This window comes from Equus przewalskii, chromosome 11 (assembly GCF_037783145.1).
Source record: "Equus przewalskii isolate Varuska chromosome 11, EquPr2, whole genome shotgun sequence".
Classification (NCBI taxonomy): Eukaryota; Metazoa; Chordata; class Mammalia; order Perissodactyla; family Equidae; genus Equus; species Equus przewalskii.
In genome coordinates, this window is record NC_091841.1 from 17,292,655 (window position 1) to 17,312,538 (window position 19,884).

Genomic DNA, 19,884 nt, shown 5'->3' on the forward strand with positions numbered 1-19,884 from the left:
TGTGGTGGCATCCTACATACAAAATAGAGAAATATTGGCACAGATGTTAGCTCAAGGACAATCTTTCTCATACACACAAAAAGTCAGTTGCATAGTTTGTACTAGACACTCACAGATATTGGATTTTTAAAATTCCCTTTATAATAGCATCAAAAATATAAAATACTTGAGGATAAATGTGGCAAGATATGAGCAATATATGTGCTGAAAACTAAAAACCATGTTGAGAGAGTATAAATGCTTCAATTTATAGAAAAACAATATTGTGTTTATGGGCTAGATGACTCACCATTATTATGATGTGAATTCTCCACAAATTAATCTCTAGATTGAAGTAATCCCAAACAAAATGTGAACAAACATGTATTTAGAATTTGCAAACTGAACTTAAATTTATATGAAATGCAAAGGACTCAAATTAATTCCCAAAACACTAAAATATAACAAATTTGGAAAACTTACACTATCTGATTTCAAGGTATATTATTTCAAATTTGCTGTGTACTAAACTGTGTGATGTTTCCATAAAGATATACAAGTCTATCAATGGACCAGATTACAGAGTCTAGGAGAAGTAGATCTGCACATATTGGTCAACTAATTCTCAACAAAGGTCTGGCAATGTAGTGGACAAAATGGTTTTTGCCTCAAATGTCTAGTGGCAGTGTTGGACATCCATATGTACAAAGAACAACACAAAACACCTTTCATCTGTACATCACACCACGTAAACATTTAATTCAGAGTGTATTTCAGACCTATATATAAAATACAAATGTGTAACACTTTTAGGATAAAACATAAGAAAAGATCTTTGTGACTTTGGATTAGACAAATATTTTTTAAATACAGTACAACAGTGTGATTCTTAAAAATATAAAAATAAAAATAAAATGTGCTTCATCAAAATTAAAACATTTGCAGCATAATAATTATATGTCCCCGGGTGAATTCAAGATTTGAGGATGTAAATGCAATACTTATATATCTCTCTAAGGGGGCTCCTAGTGTGTGCTTATTGGAGAAGCATGTTAGAGATACGACCAACTGTCTTCTTCTGTGGATTGATACCGGCCAGCTTGAGTGTAGTTTGGTCAACACTGGGCATAATGCTGAAGACGACAACCAGTAAAACACTGGGTTTTGACATCTTCTATGATGAAGTATTAGGGTCTTTATCTACTTGTGGTTATTAAGCTTTCAAAGTCTGGAAGCAATAACTAAACTTAGAATAACGTATTTGCTTGCTTCTGCTGCTTACCGGATATTTGAACTAGTTATGTAGCCTGTAGAACCTTCCGTGTTCTTCTGTGCATAATAGAGGTAATATATTAGAGGTAATATAATAGAGATATGTATGTCAAAATATGCATTATGAGTATTAAATAACATAATAAACACCAATCAATAATCTCTCAATAAATTATTGTTATTCTTATCATTTTGCTAAGTAGTGTGAACCAAATTAGATTAGATACTGATGTGAATTAAGGTTGCCCCAGCTAGAGAAGCCCAAGGTGACCTGGCCTACATGCCAAACTATATGACCCAGTGGACTTTTTTTATGATATGAATTAGGACTGCCCCAGGGAGAGAAGCCCAGGGCATCCTCACCTACATGCCGATCTATATGGCCAGATTCGTATCTAAAGTTATATGACCGCACAATAACCAGACCCCATCTGCACTGAAATCATTTAATGACTTTTACATCATCTTTTCTTTTTTCCAGTAAAAATAAGTCATGTACCCATGCCTTATAAAATTAGCCCTAACCCTCAACTCAGGGCAGCAGCAGGAGCTCTGACTGCCCATGGGTCCTGTCCCCATGCTATTCCACACTATTCTCTAAATAAAAGAGCACTACTGCCAGATCTTGAGAGTCTAGGAAATCTTTATTTTGACTCGTTGGCTCACCGACCCCGCATCAATACCATAAAATTGGATTTAATAATGTTTTAAATGCAAGAGGAAATGTGATGTATGGATTTGTACTTGGTAGAGAGAGACTAGCCGAACTGCAGTGTGTGCCGATGAGGCTGAGCCTTAGCAACTTGTGACTATTCAGTGACAGGAGAGGGAACCAAACGGCAAACACAATAAAAGCTTTGTTGTACTTTGAGTGCTTTCTTCTCTGATTTTTCCATATATTTTTACTTTTCCTACTTGCCAAGCTTATGGGGAAAAGAATGTTTATTCTTTGATCTTTCTTTTTTTTTTTTTTGTCTCCCATCCTTCAGCCATCTATTCCATCAACATTAGTCCTTAACAGTGAGTAACTTTGTACAAATTATGATATCACAGGCCATTGATTTTATTCATCTATCTGCTTTAAACATTTAAAGTCTTGATAATGGTCCTTTCTTGGACTGAAAATGCCCATATTTAGTCCTCTTTGTCCTATCTCATGTGAGATTGTGCTGAAACCTAAGCACATACTATTGTGGGCTACATCAGTTTTGTCCTGTTCTTCAGTAATCTGGAAGAACAGAGAGCAGTCAGAGTTTCCTGAGCTGCTCGGACTATAGACTTTTAGGCCTCTGGGGAAATAGTGCCAGTTTTTTCCAGATAGGAAAAAGTGGAAATTAGCTATCCAGGAGCATCAAGCACATTATTGTCAACCCGGGCTGAGCAACATTTGGATGGAGCTATTCGGAAATGCTTTTGGGAATATAATTACTTAGAGCTTTCAAAGACCTATGAATTCTTGCGTTGCCACAAGTTTAAATTCTGTTCTTCTGAACCAAATTTTCTTCAGGCATAGGCATAAAATAGAAATTCCTAGGACTTAAATACTTGTGTTAGCTTTTGCAGGAATTTAAAAATACTTTTGTTTATCTTTTAGTTTGAGCTTTTATTAAGAGTGTTAATTGGAGTTCAAAATTCCTAGCCTGCTTTCCTGAGGAATAAAGATTCACTTCTTGCATTGTTGATAATTTTATTGAATGTTTGAAGTCTACTTCTGGTGTAAATCTGTAGGAGTTTTAAAGCATGTTGAGATTTTTAAAATATTTACACAGAATTAATCTGGATGTGTTTGAATTACTGGTTTGTAATTCTCTGCATTTTATTCCAGATTTTGGTACTGGAGGTGTATTGGCAGAGTGAGTATCTGAGGGTGGAATGCTTCCTGATGTAGCCTAAAATTAACCTGAAAGATGCTCACATCTGGTAGTTAGTGCATTATCCATGTCACCTTCTTTTGGGAAGGGTCCCATCAATCATGCGCTTGGCTAACTATAGGATTTTAATATTTGTTCTATATATTTTCATTTAACAGGCTGTAACTTCTTTTGTAGCCTATGGTAATTTGATTATTATAAAAATGTTTTAGCATACCTTAGTTTCAATTATGCATTAATTATAAGCAAAATTCCTGTTAAGAAAAATAGAGTTAAAGTTAAAATATTTTCAAGTTAGCAGTGAATTTCATGTGTCCCATTCTTGTGCTTGTATGCAATCTTCCATATTGCTATTAAGAAATAGCCCAGTTAATGATGCTTCAATATCTAAAAATATGAGGAATTTCAAATATTTCAAAACACCTGCCATCCTAAAATAGACTAATTTCATCTGAGTCAACTAAGGTAAGTTTATACCATGCTGCATGTTGACACATTAAGAGAAAGTTTGAATATGCAGTGGAAAGTTTAATTTAAATATAAGAGCTTCTATTGTTATGCTAATAGCTGAATCAAAAGAGCTTTCAGAACTTTCCTTCAGTACTATCAAAGAAGAAAAGTAATTGTTTACACCATTATAGTGCAAAAATTCTGGCTAGTTTTAGTGTTAAAAAATTTCCTCAGAGAACCAATCTATCGTCAAACTAACTTAAACATTTTCACTAATAGATGCTGATGTTAAAGTTTACCTGATCAGTTATTAAACTCATGTTGTAAATTTTTTTCTTTATTTTTCCATTTTACGTGATTGTATATTTGTCCATGACGATTTCTGTGATTCTAAACTACTCACTCAAAGAAGAAAGACTGTAAAAGGAAAATGACCATCTATTTTAACCGCATATGTCACTGGGGTATTTCACATTACCTCATGTATTCTTCATTAAACTTCTGAATTATGTAATGACATCTTAATTGTATAGATTAGGAAAAAGAGGCTTAAAGAGATTAAACAATGAGCTAACAATTAGATCAAACAATTAGATTAAACAATAGCTAACACTGGTCAGTTTAACTAGCATTTCTCAATGTTTCTACCTCTTTCTGTGTCGCCAACTGTTCTAACTTTTCGGTTTGGTGGTTGCCTGATATTCTTTATTTCACCAGTTGAGACATCAGTTCTTATACAGGAGGTTTCGTTTATATCACTGTGTTGTTTTATGACAATAGTTTTCCTCAACTGACTTTTCTCTTTTCCCTTTTACATCTGCTAACAGCAGTGATGATACAGCAAATTCCCTCAGATTAAAAGATAGGATATTAAGAGCTATTGTAGATTACATATCAATGATGATCTAGAAATCAAGCAAGAATACTGATTTAAGCAAGTTATATTTTGGTAAAACTGAAGGAAAATTATTTCAACATGATTTAGAATTGGAGATTTGCAGCATGCACATTTGTACTAAATATTCCACTACTCTTTATGTGTGTAAGTACTCAGAAGCGCAGACTTGGTGTCTGGTAACCCATCATCTTGCGTATTCTTTTCTCCTCAGATGAGGATTCAAAATAGTCTTTTCATTAGTGTGTTTCATGACACCCTTCTGCCATCTACCTCAGCTTTCACACATTAAATGTAGCCCTAGATTGAGGGAGAATCAGGAATTTTGTCTTCTAACACTCACAGTATATTCTTTTCCAATCCACAGAAATGCTTAGATTCTTTTGATCTGAGTCCCTTCTATTTGAAATCAGAGATATGGATGAGTCTTGTGTTTTAATTGTTCAAAGTCTATATATGAAATATTTCTGTCTAAATCAATATGTTTTGGTTAAACCAACATATTTGAAAAATTAACATAATTTCACCTCATAAACAAAGAATAGGTATTAGTTGCAATAAGTAGAAGATAGATCAATGATCCCCACTCCCCTAATTTTTTTCAATATGTTTTAGTTACTGTTAACTGGGGAACACTCTGTGAATGATAATTATTCTCAAAATTAAAAAAGAATACACTGAAAATTTATCCTTGTAAAGTTAGATAAACGAATAATAATTTAAAATACAATTGCTGTCCTATAGTAATTTTTTTTTTTGTGGAAGATTAGCCCTGAGTTAACATCTGCGGCCAATCCTCTTCTTTTTGCTGAGGAAGACTGGCCGTGAGCTAACATCCATGCCCATCTTCCTTTACTTTATATATGGGACACCTGCCACAGGATGGCTTGCCAAGAGGTGCCATGTCCACACCCAGGATCCGAACCAGCAAACCCCAGGCCGCCGAAGAAGAACATGCAAACTTAACCACTGTGCCACCAGGCTGGCCCCTACAGTACATTTTTAACTGCTAACTATCGGGCATCTATAATAGCCTCCAAGACTATAAACAACATAGTGATTTTAAGGATCATTGAGGTGGACGTTTTTAAATAACCTTGCTGTAAAACCATTCTTTATTTTTAAAATGGACATCTAGGGGCCCAGATATGACTGTCACATCAGATCCAGACAAAGGTAGAAGGTGTACTAACTTTTGCACAGCAAATGTCAGTTAATTCCTCATCAATAAGCTCAATAACTCCCAGAAGAGCATTCCCTCTACATATAAAACATGAAATTTCTAGCAAGAGGCATAATATATGCACAATTCAAATATTTTTGGGCTATCGAATGATTTTTATCTATCTTTTAAAGATGACTATTACAAACTTCCATGATGATAGATATTGTTTTTAATTGTATTTAACACATGGAATGTAAATATGAGAAATGAATGAACTTGCTGATTTTCCACAGTTTCAGTCATTAGCTGACGTTCTTTTGCTACATAGTTTTCCACCATTCTTTGCTTTTGAATACAACAGCAATTACCTTGGTTTAGCATGATCCATTGAAAATGCTTGATCACGTGGCAAGGAATAATATGCTTTAGACAAATTAATATTCAGCATTTCAGCCTAGAATGTTTGCACTTTCTGAGGATTTATTTCCAGACAATTCAGGGTATTTGGACAGATAATGGCAGAAAAAGGAAAGTTGACCTATGAATAAGGCACGCACATTTAAAATATAAGCCAAAAAATCTCTTTTTACTTAGGTCAATTTTAAAAAAATCTTTGTTATATAAGTAACGCAATTAATGGTAATAAATAGCTTTTAATATTTAAAATATCGAATATTTTAAAGCATTACCAATAAAATACATAATTATTCCCATTATCCCCACTGTAAAATTATTCCATTATAGAGTTATCAAATAAGACAATAAAAATTAAATTACTAGTAAATTCCTATAAAAATTGTTAGGATTTATTAAATTACACATTTACTACCAGAAATATTTCTTAAGTGTTCTGTTTACACTCACAGGCCGAGAAAAATATTTTATCACATTCTTATTTGCATCAACTTGAAAAAAAATGTTTTAAGATATTAGATATTGTGCTACAGGCTGGAAAAGTGAATCTTAGAAACAGCACCTAGCAAGTAGATAACTAATCTTAGTTCAATATTATTTTTGGTGACCTTATTGTATTATACCATTAAATTTTTGACAAAAGTTAGTTACTCTAACTGACTCTTCAAAAGGCCATTTCAACATTCGATCAGGCCAGCTGCTTCAGGCAGGTGGGGAATAGGGTAAGACTAGTGAAAACCATGAGCATGAGTCCATTGCTGCACCTTATTTGCTGTGAGGTGAGTTCCTAGTTGAGAAGTAATAGTGTATTCAATACCACGATGGTGGGTAAGGTAGTCTGTTAGTCCGTTGATGGTAGTTTTGAAAGAAGTATTGTACGCACTTAAGGCAAATCTATGTCTATGCCGTTGAAGACAAAATGCTGCTCCTTCATAATGAAAGAAGTCCAATGTAATCCCCCTGCCACCAGGCTGATAACCCCAAGGAATGGTACCATACTGGGACTCAGTATTTGATCCCCACGCAAATTTATTTCTCATCGTCCTGGTGAAAGGTATGTCTACTGGACCCTCCAAAGGAGGATGAAGAAGTACTAAACAATATATCCACTCTAACATTCCAATTTCCCTAAGTGCTTGAATCCCTTCCTCTACATTAAACCAGGGCAGGTCTGTCATTTCTAATTCACACACTCTGGGCCACCTTTTGGTTGTTCATGTTTCAGGCAAGCTGTTGGGCCTTTTCTAACATGATAAGCTCTGGAGTTAAATGTAGAAGCTCTCCTTAGTGAAATTCAATATATTTAGACTGAAAAACTTTACGTACCTTCAACTACTATCCCATATCTTAATTTCTATTCTCACAAATATTCTCCAGATTCCTGTTTCTATAAATTAGAAAACTCAAATAGTTCTTTTGGCATGCAGTGCACTTCCCCATGTGTTACACTTTGTACCTCACCTTTAGGGTTCTGTTGAAAATTGTGTTTAGTTTTAAGTCTAGAAGCAAAGAGAGTGGTGGGGGTGAGTCCTGAGAAGAATCAGTTTTGTCTTTCATAGCAATAACCTCAGGGGAGGCCATTGCATTGTCCTCAGTTTGAGTGGGGTTAATCCTCCACACTAGAAGGGAGAAGCTACTTCCACAATGATCCAGAGGTCTCTTGCACTAAACAAAGATGACTCATCTTCTCTTTGTTCCATCTTCTCAGTTTCCTCACCCATCCAGTGATCTAAGCCAGAATCTAGGTTTCATCCATAATTCTTCTGTTTCTAATCTTCATATATTATCAACTTCTTTTTCATAACTTCTAAATATTTCTTGTACATTCCTCTATCTCTCCATGTTATTTTTGGTTCCATAGGTGCAGACCATGAGTTGAATATTTTTATTAGAGTGATTTATACTGAAAAGAGGATGAGAGAATCTAACTATGGTAGCGGAAAGAAGGATGTGGTACTGGTGAAAGTCTGGCTTCAGCCTGGAGCCAAGGGAGCTCTGGAGTATACACTGTACTACAGAACTGGTTCTACCTTGAGGTACGGGGACCAGTATTTTTCCCCAATGCCAGTCAGTCATTGATCACTGCTGGGCCCTGGGATGATTGGCATAATACCCCAGGTGAGACAGCGTTCATTTTCTTAGGCATTATTGTCAAGAGCAGGGTGGAGCTGTGAGCTGTTAGCTGCCTAGACACACAGCAGCTGGAGCCTGGGTGTACTGGCCCAGGGAAGGGGATTTGAGCTGAATGCAACAATGTCCACCACATTCTGCATCCTTACTGGCACCACAATAGTTCAGTCCTCCATCTCTTCACGCCCAAATCATTACAATGACCTCCTAACTAATGTTAGCACACAGACAAGCACTTTATGGAGTATAACTGCTTATTTAATAAGTAGAAATTTCTGCCTAACATTAAATTGTTCTTTTATTTGAGTCATCACTCTTTCTGATGGGTTAGTAGCCTAGAATGGTGACATGAGCTATCCCAAAAGGTTATAAAGCCTACAAGGAAATTTGGAAACATAGTGCAATCTTTGTTACTTACCCCTCAGAGGTTCAATGGCCTATTACTTTTTATAGCCCTAAAGTAGTTAGATACCATATTGTTACAGAGACCATATTACCATCAACTATGATAAATAAAAATGAGCAGGATTATTAATGAAAAATTGTTCGAATTTAGTTATAGATAGTGAACTAATATATAGTGTACACAACACAGTCTGGGCCCAATAAGTACTAACTAGTTTAATTGTCTTACCTTTCAATCATCATTGCCGGACAGTGTATCATAGCACTTACAGAATGGTCTGAGAAATCAGTTAGATTCTAGCTCCTGGCTCTCCAATGTATCTGTTTTGCTGACTTCTTTCTGTCAGTTTCCTGACATGTAAAACAGGGATAATAGCAGTGTCTACCTCTTTGGAATGTTGAGGAGATTACTGCTCAAAACCAATATGTCTTATTGTTTCTTATATTTTTATTGGAAGGAAAGCCTATGAATCCATATACATGGATGAAACTAGTAAAGCTAAGCCCCAATATGGTAAATTTTTCCAAATGTGCAAAGAGTGGTTTTGGGTTAATTCTTCTCATTTTCTTGAACCCATTTCTGCTCCCCTCAATGCAGAATCTATGAGTCATAGCAGTTAATCTGTCTTTATTCCATAAGTATTCCTTGCTGAGGTCATCCAAAAAATCCATTTGACCCTTTCCTCGGTTGAATCAATCTTGGTCTCCAGGGACATTTATTTCTCACCTGGAATAGCTTTCTGACTACACAATTTCCTAATGGCATTTTTCATCTGGGCATTTCTCAAAGTGTAGATTAAGGGATTTAACATGGGGGTTATCATAGTATAGAATACAGCAATTGTTTTGTCAATCGATAAAGTAGCTGCAGATCTCATGTACACAAATATGCAGGGCATAAAGAATAAGATAACCACTGTGATGTGGGAGACACAGGTGGAGAGGGCTTTGCGCCTTGCCTCTAAGCTGTGAGTCCTTAGGGAATGCAGAATAACCACATAAGAGACCAACAAGAGGAGGAAGTTTAACATACAGATGAAACCACTGTTGGCTGAAACGAAGAGTCCTAGAGTGCGGGTATCAGAGCAGACAAGATTGAGCAAAGGATTCAGATCACACATAAAGTGATCTATGATGTTAGGGCTACAGAAGGCTAATTGGAAGATGAAGAGGATCTGTATGGTTGCATGAAGAATGCCTCCCACCAGCAGGCCACACACCCTTCAGTTCATGATGGTTGTATAGTGCAAGGGCTTGCAGATGGCTACATAGCGGTCATAGTCCATCACTGTGAGAAGGATGATTTCAGCACCTCCAAAAAGATGTCTTCCGAATATTTGGGTCATACACTCATTGAACACAATGGTCTTCTTTTCACAGAGTGAATCTATGATCAGTTTGGGAGTACTGACAGAGGAATAGCAGGCATCAATAAAAGAAAGATACACCAGGAAAAAGTACATAGGGGACCCCAATAATGGGCTGGCAGTGATGGTGACCACGATGAGCACATTTCCTACAATAGAAACTATGTAAATGACAAAAAACACAGTGGATATGATTTTCTGCATTTTTGGATCCTCTGTGAGACCCAGTAGAACAAACTCTGTCACATTGCTCATATTCTCCATGTGTTTCTTATGATGGTTAATTGCATTACCTGAAAAGAAAACAACTTTATTAATGTAAACTTGAATTCATTAAACTTATCTATTCTAATAAATATTAAATGTGTGTGAATTCTATTGAGTTGTGAATTCTTATGAGATTTCTCTTGAGATAGAAAAAGAGGTTTCAAGTTCTTGTAGGTTACTCAAATTGCCTTCCTGATAAAGATCCTACTAAAAGTATAGACAGGAGAAATTATTGTAAACAAACAGATAGGAGACCATGTGTGTTCACTCAATCATCTGAGATGACTGAGAGCCTGATGTGAAGTAGTAGATCACAGACAGATTGGCAACTAAGCAAGAAAAGGGAGGTACAACATGGATGTAAATGATGCAAATGCAAAGCTAATGGATTTCCCCTTTATTCTTAGGAAATGAAGAACCATGGAAGGCGATTGAGAATGTGAGTGGAATGATGGAGAGGAATTTGAGCAAGGGGGAACCATTTATATTGCCCTAGTAAAGATCATTGTGGTCTTGGATAAAGTGGGCTGAGGTTCAGTAGGGGATGGAAGCCTGAGACAGGAATTCCAGTTTGGACATTATATATAATAGGTGACATAAGGACTAACAGGGCATTGGTGAAGGGAGTGTGAAGAAAGTATCCAAGAGGTACCATAAAAGAATTCATTTGCTTGTTGTCTAAATGCAACAACCATATAATAGGTAATAATACATACTTTTTAATGATTGATGGCTATATGTATGGCATAGAAGCAAGTGCATTGTACATATGATCTCATTTATTACTGATAAATGAGATCTGATAAATAACAACCTGTGTGGTTAGTATTACTTCATCCATTTTGCAGATCAGGAAACAATCTCAGAGACATATTGATAATAATAAAAACAATGATATTATTAAATAAAAGTGAACATTTAGTGTGCTCTAAGGGTTTTTGCAGACACTCAGTCATTTCATCCTTACTACAAACCTATGATATGATTACCACTTTGATTTTTAAACTTAGTTTGTATATTAAGGAAAAGAAGCACAGAGAAGCTAAGGATCGTGCCCAAGGTCAAGCAGCTAATAAAGGGCAGAGGCAAGATTAGGTCAAGTTATACTTGTTAACTCTTTTTATCATATAAACTCTCAAACTTTGCCTTATATTGTTATAATTAGCAATGCTAAACTAGCAATCTATCTTTACATCACCATAATAATTATGATTACTTTAATCCTTTTTCACATGCAAGTGTATATAAAGCAATTTCATCAGCAGACACACACACACATGCATATACACACGCAATGCCATGACTGAACTCCCAAATATCAAGTAAAATGTGGTATTGAACTCATTGGAAGTATTTTTACTTTTACTTTTCCCTCAGACACAATTGTCCCTTCTCCCTACCCCACCAATTGCCCACAGCATGGGCCCTCAGAATCTTCTGCAAAATGTTGAAAATGACTACCATAGTGATAAAGTGTATTCATTTGAAAATCAGAAAGACCAGACTACAATGCCAATTTCTCCACTTACCATGTCTTTTGTCAGAGGTACATTTCTTAGCACCTAACTTATTTATTTCCTCCCCTATCAAGAGGGAATAGTAATGTCCACCTCACAAGTTCTTATGGTAATTGATTAAGGGTACATATATGAACATATCTGACATAGTGCTATAGACATACATAGGATATCCATCTATTTTTGTGACTTTGTAAGCACTTAGGAGATAAGAAGAATTGGCATTATGAGCAATAAAATAAAGAAACATTTAAGCATACAATAAGCTCAAGAGGAATCATCTCCAATTTTGCTTTTAAAGAAGCCACAGAGACTCATTATCTATAGCAGTCAATCCCAGAAAGGGTCCTCCGTGTTTGTGCTTAGACTAACAGCTGATAATTTATGTCACTTAACATTCATATTTATGTCTTCTGTGTGTGAAGTATATTTAAAATTTGGTTTGCATTTTCATGATGAGTCAATTACTAAAGGAGATATCTCATTGCAAAAGCATGGTGTCTGGTGTCAGAGAGCTGGATCTTACTATCTGCTTAATCTCTATGCATTTCAAATTTTTCATCTGTCAAATTGGGTTAATGATATTTACCAACCACCTTTTGAAGAATTGGAGTGACTGTAAACTATTTGATTACTATATTTCAAAAGTGTTGAAACATAATGATAATTATATATGGAAAGTAACAACCTTTAATAAGCATCAGCGTTATTGAAAAACTTACCTTATAGTCTTATATGACATTAACGATATTTGAGGATGTGCAGAAATAATTCTGTCTTCCAATTGACCTCGTCTTGGGATCAGTAACTGTCAATATGAAATACATGACACATTCAGAAAGAGGTTATTCTGATAATTCAATATCAAATGAACTGTCGATAAGTGTTTTTGTTAGTCTAATTCTTTCCTTCTAGCCTAAATCCTCAAAACATTTTCACCCCAAACCTGGGATTTGAATTTAGAATGGATTCATTTGAAACACTTTGGAGAAATAATCTTCCATAGATGACTCTGGTCCATTGGCAAGAGGTAGAAGTGTAGAGGAAACATATTCAAATGGGTCACTCCACCCGTGATGAATCTTGCTCTGAAGATGTAAACAGCAAAAGATATTTTCACCTTGCACTGCATGGATATTTAAAGAGCTTTCCATAAAGGTTCAGGCACCTTGTCTTGTATCTGCTACTTTCTCTCCCAGGAGTTAATTATCTCCTTTGATGGAAAGGCTTTGTCTTAGAAGTAGGTATTCTGGCGAGACGTGTGAGAGGAACACCAATTCATGAACGGGGAATTGTATTCCCTGCACTTGGAACCTAAACATGTGCGTGTCCCCTTTCTCTGTCAGAACCTGGGTTTCTAAGAAAGCTGAATGCCATGTGAATAGCAAGTTGGCGTAAATCCAGTGTGGGGACCTGTGATATAGTTTCCCTATTGACTCATGTCAGAGACAGAACTTCTGTTTTCTTATTAATATTAAACCTTTTCTGGAACCCACTATTGTCTGCTTCAGAGCTAGAACAGTGAGGGTATAAAACTAATAGCATTGGTTTTAAAGTGCTTGACTCCAATAGCTGTTTTTCACATTCCTCAGAGGGCTATAGAAGTAGACAGAAACTCTAAAAGACTCCTGGTAAGTTATCTCTAGGTCTCATGTGATGGCCAGTATGGAATTTCGGGCCACATTAAAATGTGGAGATGGGCCGGCCCAGTGGCGCAGCGGTTAAGTGCTCACCTTCCCATTCAGCGGCCCAGGGTTTGCCGGTTCTGAACACCGTGTGGATATGGCACTGTTTGGCAAAAGCTATGCTGTGGTAGGCGTCCCACATATAAAGTAGAGGAAGATGGGCATGAATGTCACCTCAGGGCCAGTCTTCCTCAGCAAAAAGAGGAAGATTGGCAGCTAGCTCAGGGCTAATCTTCCTTAAAAAAAAAAAACGTAAAATGTGGAGAGATGACAAAACACAAGAACAGAGTTCCAATTGTTCCAAATCCTTGTCACTTGATATTGTTCATTATTATTCTTTAGTCATACTTGGAAGTATGTAGTGGTAAGTTACTGTGGTTTTAATTTGCTTTGGTTGGTGACTAATGATGTTGAGCACTCTAAAAATTTTCATGTTATTATTGGCAATTTGCATATCTTACTTTTTGAAGTTTCTGTTCAAGTCCTTTGCACAATTTAACACTAAGGACTCTAGATTTATTATTACTAAGTTTCAAGTATTCTTTACATATTCTAGATACATATCTTTTGTCATATGTATGTGTTATGTATACAATTACAAAATATATGTTTACTTAAAAATTTTATGTATAAATTTGTACATATTTCTATTTAAAAAAGATTATACATGCAAAATATACACATGCATTAATTTGATCATTTTATTTATATATAAATATATGTTTATATATATAATTTACTATTTATAATATTATATTTATAATTTTTTATTAGCCTGTGGATTGCTTTTTCAATTCTTAAATGGTGACATCTGATGAGCAGAAAATTTAAAATTTTGACCAGATCGATTTGCTTATTTTTTCTTATAGTTCTTGCTTTTTGTGTCCTATCTATGAAATATTGATATACATCAGGGCAAAACTATTTCTTCTAGAATATTTATAGATTTAACTTTAATATGTAGGATTTTAGGTCTCTAACTCGTTTGGAGTTAATTTTTGTGTATGATGTGAGGTAATGGTTAATGTTCATTTGTTTCTCTTATGCATATCCAATTCATGCTGTATGATTTGTTGAAAAGTCTATTCTTTCCCCACTGAAATACCTAGAATCTTTGTAAAAATTCACATATCAAGTCCTTTTCTGGATGGTCTCATGTTTCAATGATCTATAGGTTTATCCTTATGTCAATAACACCAGCATTGACTATGGGAGCTTTCTAGTGAGTCTTGAATTCAGGTAAAATAAGTACTCAAATCATGTTCTTTTTATTTTTAAGAATAATTTGCTATTCCAGTTTCCTTTAAAGTTTGTATATTTCTACAAATATCAGTATTGTCAAATTCTCCAAAAATCCTGTTTTATTTTTGTTGGATTCCATTGAAATTAAAAAAGTGATATGCTGGCTGGCCCAGTGGCATTGTAGTTAAATTCTGTGCACTCCACTTTGGTAGCCTGGGTTTGTGGGTTTGGATCCTGGGTGCAGACATACATGACTTGTCAAGCCATGCTGTGGCAGTGACACACATATAAAATAGAGGAAGGTTCTCACAGATGTTAGCTCAGGGCCAATTTTCCTCGAGCAAAAAGAAATAAGAATATGGTAAAAATATTGTCTTTTAATCCACCAACATAATATACTCTCTAATTATTTATGTATTTAGTTTTTCTCAGCAAATTATTCTGGTTTTTATCTATGGGTTAAGCACTGTACAAATATGTACTTTTAAAATATATTTTAAAAATTTTTCCCTCATATTTTGTTTTTAACTGGCATGTTGCATAAAATTTTGTTTCTAATTTCAATTTCTAATTGTTACTATTATAGAAATACATTTGATTTTTGTATTGATATTATATCCTGTGAACTTGCTAAATTTATGATAGGATTTTTTGTAGAAGCACTTAATATTTTCTACTTATACAGCTCTCAAATGATGCTATTTGCACATAAATATATTTTTATAATTTTGCTTCTTCCTTTCTAATCTATATGCGTTTCATTTCTTTTTCTTACCTTGTTGCAATGGTAGAATGTAGGCTACAATACAGAACAGAAGTGGTGAGTAATCAGCCTTGTACTGTTTCCAGTCTTAGAGAGTATTCACCATTATGTATGATGGTAGTTGTAAGTTTTATACAGATGCCTTTTATCAGGTTGAGCAATTTCTTTTATATTCTTCATTTTTTGTAGTTTTAAACAATATATCTCTAAATTGAAATTTATCAATTTTATTCATTTATTGAAATGATCCTGTGATTCTTCTGTTTGTTGTGTTAACTTAGTGCATTACATTGATTGATTTTTGAATATTAAACATCTTTTGGACTATAATTAGATTTTGGGTGGGGAACATGATGTAATCTACATAGAATTTGAAATATATTACCATGTACATCTGAAAGCTATATATTGTTATAATCCAATGTTACTGCAATTAAAAAAATTAAAAATTAAAAATAATAACACTTTTATTCCTGGAATAAACTCCACATGGCATGGAGAATTATTATTTTTTTAAAAATTGACGGATTTTATTTACTAGTGTTTCCAGTATTTTGTTTAATGTCTTGATGCATATATTCATGAGGAATATTTGTCATGTTCTTTCTTGTACTGTGACTTGGCATTTAAGCAATGCTGGCTTCATAGACTGAATTGCACAATGTTCTCTTTTTTCTGAAATAATTTGTGTAGAATTTGTATTATTATTATTTTTTAATGTTTTGTGGAACTTCCAAACTGAATTAATCAGCCCAAAAGTTATTTTTGAGAAAGATTTTAACTCAAAATTTAATTTCTTTAACTGATAAAAGATTACAGGTTTTCAATTTCTTTTTCATTTGATTTAGTAATGTGTTTAGAAAATGTTGGCTGCTTTTTTGGGAGTGCCACAGAGAAGATTGGCCCTTAGCTAACAGCACTTGCCAATATTCATCTTTTTGCCTGAAGAAGATTGTCATTGAGCTAACATCTGTGCCAATCTTCCTCTATTTTGTGTGTGGGATCCCAACACAGCATGGATTGATGAAAGGTTTGTAGTTCCACACCCAGGATCTGAACCTGCAAACCCCATGTTCCAGAAGCAGAGCATGCAAACTTCACCACCACACCACCAGGCCAGCCCCTGATTGTTTTTGTTTGTTTGTTTGTTTTCTTTTTATTTTATATTCACTCCCATCCTATATTGCTTTATTTTTCCTTAACTTTTTTTTAAGTTATTCTGTTGAGGTTATGTTGGCTTATAACATTCTGTACATTAAAGGTGTACATTATTATATTTCAGCATCATGTTCACAACTAGTGCACCAGTTTTATTCTGTCACAATACATGTGTACCCCTTCACCTCTTTCACCCTCCCCTCATCCCATCTCCTTTGATAACCACCAATCTGTTCTCCTTATCTAAGTGTTTGTTTGTTTATCCTCCACATATGAAAGAAATCATACAGTATTTGCCTTTCTCTGTCTGACATTTTGCTTAGCATAATACCTCAAGGTCCATCTATGTTGTTACAATGACAGAATTTTGACTTTTATTATGGCTGAGTAGTATTCCATTGCATATATAGACTGCATCTTTATCCATTCAGCCACTGCTGGGTCCTTGAATTGCCTGCACATCTTGGCTATTATAAATAATGCAGCAATGAACATGGGGTACATATATCTTTTGGAATTATTGATTTCATGTCCTTTGGATAAATACTTAGTAGTGCAATAGCTGGATCTTACAGTATTTCTATTTTTAAATTGTGGGAAATCTCTATACTGTTTTCTACACCAGTTTGCAATATCACCAGCTGTGTATGAGGGTTCCATTTTCTCCACAATCTCTCCAACACTTGTCATTTCTTGTCTTGTTAATTATAGCCATTAGAACAAATGCGAGGTCATATCTCATTGTAGTTTTCATTTTCATTTCCCTAATAACTAATGATGTTAAACATCTCTTCATGTGCCAGTTGGTCATATGTATACCTTCTTTGGAAAAATATCTGTTCATATCTTCTGCCCATTTTTTGATCAGGTTTATCATTTTTTTATTGTTGAGTTGTGTGAGTTCTTTATATATTTTGGAAATTAACCCTTTATCAGATATATCATTTGCAAATATTTTATCCCCGTTTGTGGGTTGTGTTTTCATTTTATTGTTTTCCTTTGCTATGCATAAGCTTTTTAATCTGATATAGTCCTGCTTGTTTATTTTTTCTTTTCTTTCCCTTGACTGAGATGTGGTATTAAAAAAGATACTGCTAAGACTGATATCAAGAAGTGTACTGCCCATATTTTATTCTAGAAGTTTTATAGTTTCAGGTCTTACATACAAGTGTTTAATACATTTTGAGTTAATTTTGTGTATAGTGTAAGATAATCATTTACTTTCATTCTTTTGCACATGGCTTTTGAAGTTTCCCCAACACCATTTATTGAAGAGATATTTCTTTCTCCTTTGTATGTTCTGGCTTTTTTGGCAAAGATTAGTTGTCCATAGATCTGTGGTTTTATTTCTGGGCTCTTGATTCTGTTCCATTGATCCGTGTGTCTGATTTTGTGCTGGCACCATGCTGTTTTGATTACTGTAGCTTTCTAGTATATTTTGAAGTCAGTGATTGTGATGCCTCCAGTTTGTTCTTTTTTCTCAAGGTGGCATTGGCTATTCAGGGGTCTTTTGAGTTTCATATAAATTTTAGGATTCTTTGTTCTGTTTCTGGAAAAAATGCCCTTGGGATTCTGGTTAGAATTGCATTGAATCTATAGATTGCTTTAGGTAATATGGACATTTTAACTCTGTTCATTCTTCCAATCCAAGAGCATAGAATATCTTTCTATTTCTATGTGTCTTCTTCAATTTCTTTCAATAACGTCTTATAGTTTACAGTATATAGGTCTTTCAACTCGGTTAAACTTACTTTTAGGTATTTTATTTATTTTGTTTCAGTCATAAGAAAGAGATTGGTTTCTATTTCCTAGTTCATTATTAGTGTACAGAAATGCAACTGATTTTTGTGTGTTGATTTTGTACAGTGCAACTTTACTGTTTTTGTTAATTATTTCTAAGAGTTTTTGGTGGATTCTTTAGGGCTTTCTACGTATAGAATCATGTCATCTGCAAATAGTGATGGTTGTATTTTTCTGGTCCAATCTAGATCCATTTTATTTCTTTTCCTTGCCTAATTGCTCTAGCCAAAACTTCCACTACTATCTTGAATAAGAGTGGTGAGAATGGGCATCCTTGTATTGTTCCTGTTCTCAGAGGAAGAACTTTTAGTTTTTCACCATTGAGTAAGATGTTAACTGTGGATTTGTTATATATGGCCTGTATTATGTTATTATGTTGAAATGCTTTCCTTCTATACCCATTTTATTGAGAGTTTTTAGCGTAAATGGATGTTCAATGTTGTCAAATGCTTTCTCTGCACCTATTGAGAACATCAGGTGATTTTTATTCTTCATATTGTTAATGTGGTGTATCATATTGATTGATTTATGGATGTTGAACCATCTCAGCATCCCTGAAATAAATCCCACTTCACTGTGGTGTATGATCCTTTTAAAGTATTATAGTGTTTGGTTCGGTATTTTGTTTAAGATTTTTGCATCTATGTTCATTGGTGATATTGGCCTGTAATTTTCTTTTTTTATGTTGTCCTTCCCTGGTTTTGGTATCATGGTAATGTTTGCCTTGTAAAATGAATTAGGAAGCATCCCTTTTCTTCAATTTTTTGTAATAATTTGTGAAGGATAGGAAATAAATCTTCTTTTAATGTTTGATAGAATTCATAAGAGAAAGCATCTGGCCTTGGACTTTTGTTTTTTGGAAGTTTTTGATTATCGTTTCAATCTCTTGCTTTTGATTGATCTATTCAGATTCTCTATTTGTTCTTCCTTCTGTTTGGGGAGGTTGTATGATTCTAAGAATTTGCCCATTTCTTATACCTTACCAAGTTTTTTGGTGTATAGTTTTTCATAGTATTCTCTTATAATCCTTTGTATTTCTGTGGTGTCTGTTGTAATTTCTCCTCTTTCATTTCTGATTTTATTTGAGTCTTCTCTTTTTTTTTGAGTGAATGTGGTTAATGGTTTGTCAATTTTTTTTTAATCTCCTTAAAGAACCAGCTCTTAGGTCCACTGATCCTTTCTATTGTTTTCTTAGTTTCTGTTTCATTTATTTCTGCTCAAAGCAGAAGTATTTATTTCCTTGCTCAAAACTTTGTAAACCTTTGCCTTTTTGGTTCAGATGTGACGACTTCCTTTCAACATTTCTTATAAGGCAGGCCTAGTGTTAACTAACTTCCTTAGTTTTGTTCGTCTGGGAAAGCTTTTATTTCTCTCTCATAACTGAAGGATAATTTTGCTGTATAGAGTATTCCTGGCTGATAGTTTTTGTCTTTCAGTATTTTTCATTTATCTTTCCACTCTCCCGTAGCCTGCAGTGGAATCTGCTGAGAAATCCACTGAAAGC

The 19,884-nt window shown here is 34.6% G+C and overlaps 1 pseudogene; it reads right to left on the minus strand.

Moving 5' to 3' along the window:
- Nucleotides 1-9,297: 9,297 nt before the first annotated feature.
- Nucleotides 9,298-10,212, minus strand: LOC103563589 (olfactory receptor 4C46-like; annotated as a pseudogene).
- Nucleotides 10,213-19,884: the final 9,672 nt, after the last annotated feature.